Genomic DNA, 7,368 nt, shown 5'->3' with positions numbered 1-7,368 from the left:
AATTTGTTTAAAGTCATTTTTTTTAAGCTATGGTTTCAGAATCACAGACTTGCATTAAAATGGAAACGGTTTTGAAGTGAAAAGTGAATATGGCTAAGAATTTCTCAACTCGATAGTCTGCCTGACCACTTCAGTCATATTTAATTCTGCCTTAATTTTGACAGAGTGAAAGAGGTCAAGAAAATTTCTGTGCATGAATTTCACATGTGGTTTGTACTTTTAGAAACAGCACTGAAACACAGCTAACTGTAGCAAGTTATTCACTATTTTAAGACCCTTTTCTGCTAAGCCTGTTTGCCGAGAAATAGTTGAGATCACCATATTTTATGATGATTTAGGTGACTTTAATCTCTGATGGTTTCATAAAGTTGCCAACACAAACTTGTAAGCAAGCATTAGGATGAAGTTCATTTGTTTGTTGGCATTTTTTTCCTTGATTTCTCCACTAGTCCATGAAAACTCTTGCATTGTCCTTACCACACTATCTGAGAACCACCCAAAAGTGCGTCAAAAAACATGACTAACATTTCACATGTGGTTTGTTCTTTCTTCAGTTCTCTCCTTGGGGAGAAAATTGCATGCATAATGGAACATTTTGCTTTGGCAGAGTTTTATTGTTTAATTGTTGCTTTTTTTTAAAGTCCATGGCATGTGTTTATTTGAAAATTGAAGAATTATGTCTTATACTTAGGGCAGAAGTTGGTGATATTTGTGCTGATGTTTGCTACTACAAGAGCTCATTCTTGGCTGATTCTTGAAGTTTTGGGTTCTTCAAAACCAAACATTGTCCACTTAAAGACATGGCCTAGTGTCTGAAGCTTCATTAGCTATCCTCTAGGAGTCAGGGTAGGCAACAGAGGATTGGTTTGAGGTGCTTATAATAGCACAACCGTGGGTTACTACCAATCTTTCCATGCCATCCTTTCTCATAAATATGAAACTATTGTGGGATCTTCCTTTGGTTCTTAACATTGTGCCTGCTTGGTACGTCAAGCTTCTATTCCATATTCTGTGACCACATTGTGAGCTTCTTTTGAAGCAATGTATTGATTTTAAAATTGCTCTCTTGATTTGTTCATCATTGTCCATTTTTATTTAATTGATTTTCTTTCTAGATAAGGTTTGGGAGGCTCTGTGAAGTAAAAGGGGAAAAAAAGGCAAACAACAACCAACAGCTGGTTTCTTACTTCTGGTTAAAGATCCCATAGCATTTATTAAGGATAAGATGATAGTGCTAATTTTCTAATAAAATTCTGTTTCCTTAATTATGCTTTTATCCCCTGTATCTAAGCAATGATTGGATCTGTGGCATCCATATTGTCTTCTGTTGTGTCTTTGTGGTGTATTGCATGATGCTGCTATGTGTTGTAAAAACATTTTATTGCTGCCCTCTTAGGGACTGTTTATGCCAGGCAGAACAACCATCACACACGTTTGTGTGTACAGCACCCACACCCATACACATTCTCACTCATACATAGTCAGTAGTCAGTAATAAAAGCACTTTGCTGCTAAATAAATTGAAAATAGTATTAATGCAATAAATGTCCAAGCAGGATTGATTCTGTGTATTTTATAACATCTGCTATTGCTCTCTGTTTTCAAGCTACTAATATGTTCAAGTCTGCATAATGTTGTTATTTCCAGATGCAATCCTGGAGTTTGTCTGAGAGTGCCAATATTGGCTTGTTTTATTTAGTATGAAGTTTAGGCAGAGATTAACCACTCAGTGCATGAACAATATCTTGTAGTCTACATTTCTAATGTATATGTTAATTATTTTGAGTTACTTGTATCCATTTTCTATCAACTGCAGAAAAGGTCTATCTTCTATTTCTTGAATTTATAAAAACTACTGAAATTCGACATCAAAGGTCAAATGTAGGTGTTAGGAGCGCAGTGATGAACTTAAAATTATGAAAACCTACTAAACTAACTCTGTAGTAGGAGAAACAGCTTCTTGCCCCCTCTTTGATTTCTGTTACATTAGAGGAGCATAACATGACATTATTCCATGTTTACTCTTTCTAGCTAGTTCATTTACAAACATAAGGCACAAGAAAGCAGTGATTAGCGTATATAGGTATGGAAAGACATGTTAACCAGTTAATGTAATGAAGCAGCATAATTCATTCTTTGCTGTCTACATTATGTAGAGGGAAGCAAATGCGCATTAATCATGCAGAAAGCAGGAAATTGAGATGTATGGAAGGGAAGAGTGATATGATACATGAACCCATCCCCCAGCCTCACAGCACTGGCAACAGGTCCGTTTTTGAATAATACATATTTTGACAGACAAGTCATTTGACAGGCAGGGCTGACCAGAAGGGATGTAAGGAAGCAGCTACTTATTAGAAAGAAAAAGGAGGGAACAAAGCGTTATTACATCTAACGCGAAGTAATGCTGACCCAGTTAGCATCTGCTAATGCGGAGGTGCTGACAAACTGACAGGTTTCGGAGAGCAGCCATCCATAGGGAGTTGGCACCAACGTTTCTGGTGGGTGGTACATCCCACAGACGTACCAAAGCTAATGCTGCTCAACATAGTTCAGTCCCAGCTTCCAGACAGCCCTGCTCTGCACAATTCCTGCATGGGGAGATGCAGACAGGGAAAGGTGGAGGGGAATCATCTGTCCCTTGAGAGAAGTGCACGTCCCAGGCTTGTAGCCTGCTTGTCATCTCAGGAGAAGCTCTCTGCAGTTTGTCCTGGGGCAGAAGCAAAGTTCAGCCTGCAAGGTGCTACCTGTGCGAAGAGCAAGGGTGCAGGCTCAACAGCCTGCTGGGGCGGGAGCAGCCAAAGGACAAAGCTCGTGCTGAGACCAGAGAAGCACAGAGAGCTCTCAGCTCCTCCACTCACCATGCATGATGTGCACCCATGCTGCGCGTGTCCACATGGCTCACAGAGGGAGGCTCATTCGAAATCCGCTGTGCCAAGCAGAGCGGCACTTGCACATTTCTCCCTAAAACCCTGGCTCCTGGGGTGCAGGACCAGCTTGGCACTCGCTGTGTCAAGGCAAGCAAGACAAGATCCCAGAGTCTTCTCAGCTGGTCCCCATCAGAGCCATATCTCGGCATCTTTCTTCTGTCACCTGTTCCCCAAGGCACAGCATCACAGCAAGGACAGAGAGGCAGTATCTGGGGCGCCACTTCCCTGCTGCACTCCAGGCTCCTCCAAGAAGGGGTGGCATATCCCAGAGGGCATTAGTGCTGCTTTGACAGGCCTGAACTTTCAATTCCTGAATTTTTTTGCAGGGCTGCTCTCACTTCAACACACATTGTTTTGCATAGGAAAAACAGGAGCTGAATGGGAGCTGGTCCCCACCCTGGTATAGCTCTGTTTTAACCCCTCTTCTGTTGGCAGTGGTGCAGGTTGGTGGAGGTTGGACATAGGAGTGAAAATCACGACCTTCACAGCACTGGTTCGTGGGCTCTGTTATTCTGCACTGGCCAAGGCTGTTGTGGCTGAAGGGGCCTACCATATGGTTCTGCTTGATTAAATTTCAATTCACAAAAAATGCTGCATATGACATTTATATATACTTTTATATACATATATACATAGTTTGAATTGAATAAGGTCGTAAAAATGATGAAGATTAAACATAAAAAGAAAATCACAGAAAAGGCAACTCCAGCTGATGTTCACCAGCCTAGTGTTCTCAATGCTACTTTTTTAGCTGCTTCCAATTTTTCCACCAGTTGTCACTTAAGGAAAGTTAAAATAATTTTTCTTTATTACGAGTCTCATAAAAAACGATCACTGTTTATTTCATTGCTGGTTTATTTCCTTCTCTGCTCTCAGCTCTCTTTTTTTATACCTGTCTTGATTTTAGATTTAGTTTGTGGGAATTTATTTTGCTTTTCTATTTCCCCAAATTCCAAGGTGCTTTATACTTAAATCAGATAGATCCTTCCAAGGTAAAAGATATCTATCTTGCCTATATAGTCTCATACTCAGGCAAATAACATGTAATAAAAATAAATCCATATGGAGAAAAATGATGCTTATGAAATTGTAGGCATAAGCATTGCGTAACTTGGCTGTAGGTAACAGATTGTTACATTTAATTTGTTATTAATTATTTTGGGGCTGTTAACTTGAGAGCTGTGGTTCAGTTTAATGATGCGCAGGACTAGGCTTTGTTGCTTTCCTTGGTTTTGATCGTTGTGCTCTCCTTTCTCTTTTCCTATTCTCCCCATAGGTTCCTCCACACCAGGACAAAATCTGCAGGTCTGTAGTGTTTTGCTATGGAAAAAATATTTTTCAAGAGCCCCTGGATGATATTTCCAGTCACATTTTTGCCACGTCATTTTGTCTCCAGCTGCCAGAAGAAATTTGAAATGCATCATAGTCACTATTCAAACTGATAACATGTGAGAGGTCCAGAAGAAATTGTTTATAAAATTTCTGACACAGTATGCCTTGTAGTGCTGCTCTGTGTCATGTTCCATAGTTTTATGTCCTAATCTGACATTATGAGATTACATAATGCATTCGATCTTTAAACAAGTATTCCTTTGAAATGTTTGACAGAGTTATGGCACTTCAGGTATTATTTCTCATTATGGACAGATAGGTCAAATCTGCAAACAATTTAATGGCCATACATCGCTACCCTTGTCAAATCAATCCTCCTAGCAAATGTGCTATCAGTGGTAGGAACATTTAGAAGCCTAATCCTTCAAGGTGTTAAACATACCAGTCCTCTTAACTCCAAGTGGAGCTGAAGGCTCTCAGCACCTCGCTGGAGAAGGGCTCCAATTAGCCTGCTTTTATAGTAATCCTGAGTGCATGCACTTCCTGCATGTATATTAGGATTCAAACTGCCCTTCAGATTTACTTTATTGAAACCTGAGAAGCAGCTATGCAACCATGGACTAAAATGGCTCCATATGCTTCTTGGCTCCAGTATGTGCTGAGGATTTCTTTTTTTCTTTCTCTCAGCTGAGAATGCTGCTTTCAGTTCTGCTGAGCTTCAGAGAAATGTGGTGTTCTCATTAACACTTTAACCCTGATCCCAAATAAATTACCTCACACCACCATTTAGCTTAGCAGCAGCAGGCAAATTGAAAGGATTTGAGATGTCAAAAGGGGACCAAACTCGACCCCTGAATCCTAGGAAAGAAGTGATTCCTTGTTTAAAGAGTTGGAGGAAAGAACAGTGCCTGAAGTGCACACAACCTTGTGGAGGAAACATTGATATGATTAATTTCTTAAACAGATTGACCAAAAATGGCTTGACAGATCTGCTAGCTTCCTTTATTGGAGCACTGACCACGTGCATGTGTACATTAGCTGAAGTGCTATCTGTACAGGGAGACCATCAGTCTCATTTTATCTGGCTTTCTGTGTCACTCAAGGGGACTTCCTCTCTGATTCATCCAAACAGACAGAAGTCCTAATGAAGGAAAGAAGGATTGCACTAAGAGCCAGATGCTGGACCTGTAAGATTTCCAGGGCACTTCTGCTTTTTTGAAGGTATCATGGAAAGCGTAGCTTTCATTTCAGGGAACCCTAACAACTGCTGTATTCCTGCTTCTCCCCAAAGCTGCCACTTTCATACCTCCTCCCTGAAGACATATCACAATATCTGTCTTCTGATGTGCTGTGAAAGTCATAAGGCATTTTCTCCCCCTCTCTGCATAGCGCCTGGGCCAGGAAAGCACACCAAGTGGACAGCCGATGCAGGTGGCTGCAGATTTCACCAGACCCAGCATGCTTGTCCTGGCTCCATCTCCCAACTGTTAAACCAACACCCTTTGGACATGTTTCTCTGTGAAGCATTTCAGATATGCAATGCAGGGCTGAGGGAGAAGGAGACAGGGTCGTGACCAAGAAGTCTGAGAGGGAATGCGTGCGCCTGGGAGGCAATGGGTGGTGCCGCATGTTCCCTCAAGCCTCATGCAGGTGCACTGAATAAATCAGCCCCAGATTGCTTTAAAGTATGCACAAAATTTTTTGTAGCCAGGAGAGCATGTATTACGGGTGTCTGGGAATGGAAGGAGGGTCAGCACCAGCTCTGTATCGTTAAGAAAAATTAACAATCTAAACTATGGAGTATACAGTGATTGTAGGGAGTCTCAGATGGTCTTGGAGCACCAGCGGAAAGAAGAAGATGATCAAAATGCAGATCTGGAATTAGACCTTGTTCTTCAGCCAGAGTTAATAGGAATAAGACCTCTGAATACGCAGGCTGCAAATGATGATTTGTTTCTGACTCTGCAGAGCCCTGCTGTGAAGAGCCCTGGAGCCATGACATATAAAAAAGGGGAAAAAAGACTTTTAAATTGGCATAGAGAAAATAAATTCTATGTCCTAATGCTGACAGTTTAAATATGTAATTTTTTTTCCAGAAGCCACTAAAATAAATGCTGTAAATAAATTGTTTTAAATATTTCTTTGCTGTAACATGGTGTCCCCACTTGCTAGGAAGGCATTTGTGTTCATGGAAGAGTCAAATCAATGTGCATTTATTCCAATATAAATATTTGAATATTCCAATATAAAAGTTCATTTTATAATAACAGATTACTGGTGAAGTAGTATTTAGCTGTAATACCACACTGGTGTTGAGTGGTGATGTCAAAGCTGATTTTACCATTTAACAAGAATGAATCAGCACTAAGTGAATAATGAGAAAATACCTTTTGTAGCACATTACATTTATGTAATTCCTCCCTGTTTAGCTCTTTCTTCTGAAGTATTGTTAATTGTGTTTTCTTCTTGCTATTCCAGTTTATTACAGCTGTATGAGCTCCTCGTATATTGACTGAGTATGTACAAACATGCATGTAGACACATACTATCCTTCAGCTGATTTGAATAACTTTGGCTCACGAATAAGCATCTCAGCAGCTCTCGGTAAGTAGTAAAAACAGAGGAAGTTTCTTATTACATATTTCCTAATTTGTTAAATAATTCTGCATTGTTTTAGGAACTTTGTAAGAAAGGACATTTCAGAAATGAATGTAGTGAAATTAGAGCATTTTGATACTGTTTCTAGTATACAGAAAGATCTAACATCTTATTTCTGCTTTTCTCATATAGCTGTTGGCATGGTTAAAATCACCTCACATTTGTAATTATGAGACCATGGTTTAAATTGTTTACTGTTTGCTAAAATCTTAATCAGAACAGCTGAGATTTGCTGTGGCTCAAAATTATTTTATTAGTCAAATAAAAACATTTAACCATTTCTCATAACAAGTTGAGAGAAAAATAGATTGGTTTGTTCCTGATAAAAAAATAGAACAGATGTTGAAAAACTTTTCCATGCATTGTCACAGGAAAGTTGTCAGGATACTTGTTCTGCTACTCTGTCTGTTCTTGTAAAAAATCTACCACATTCAGCAAAGCCTCCAAC

This window comes from Numenius arquata, chromosome 3 (assembly GCF_964106895.1).
Source record: "Numenius arquata chromosome 3, bNumArq3.hap1.1, whole genome shotgun sequence".
NCBI classification, from domain to species: Eukaryota; Metazoa; Chordata; class Aves; order Charadriiformes; family Scolopacidae; genus Numenius; species Numenius arquata.
This window is presented reverse-complemented; position numbering follows the sequence as displayed.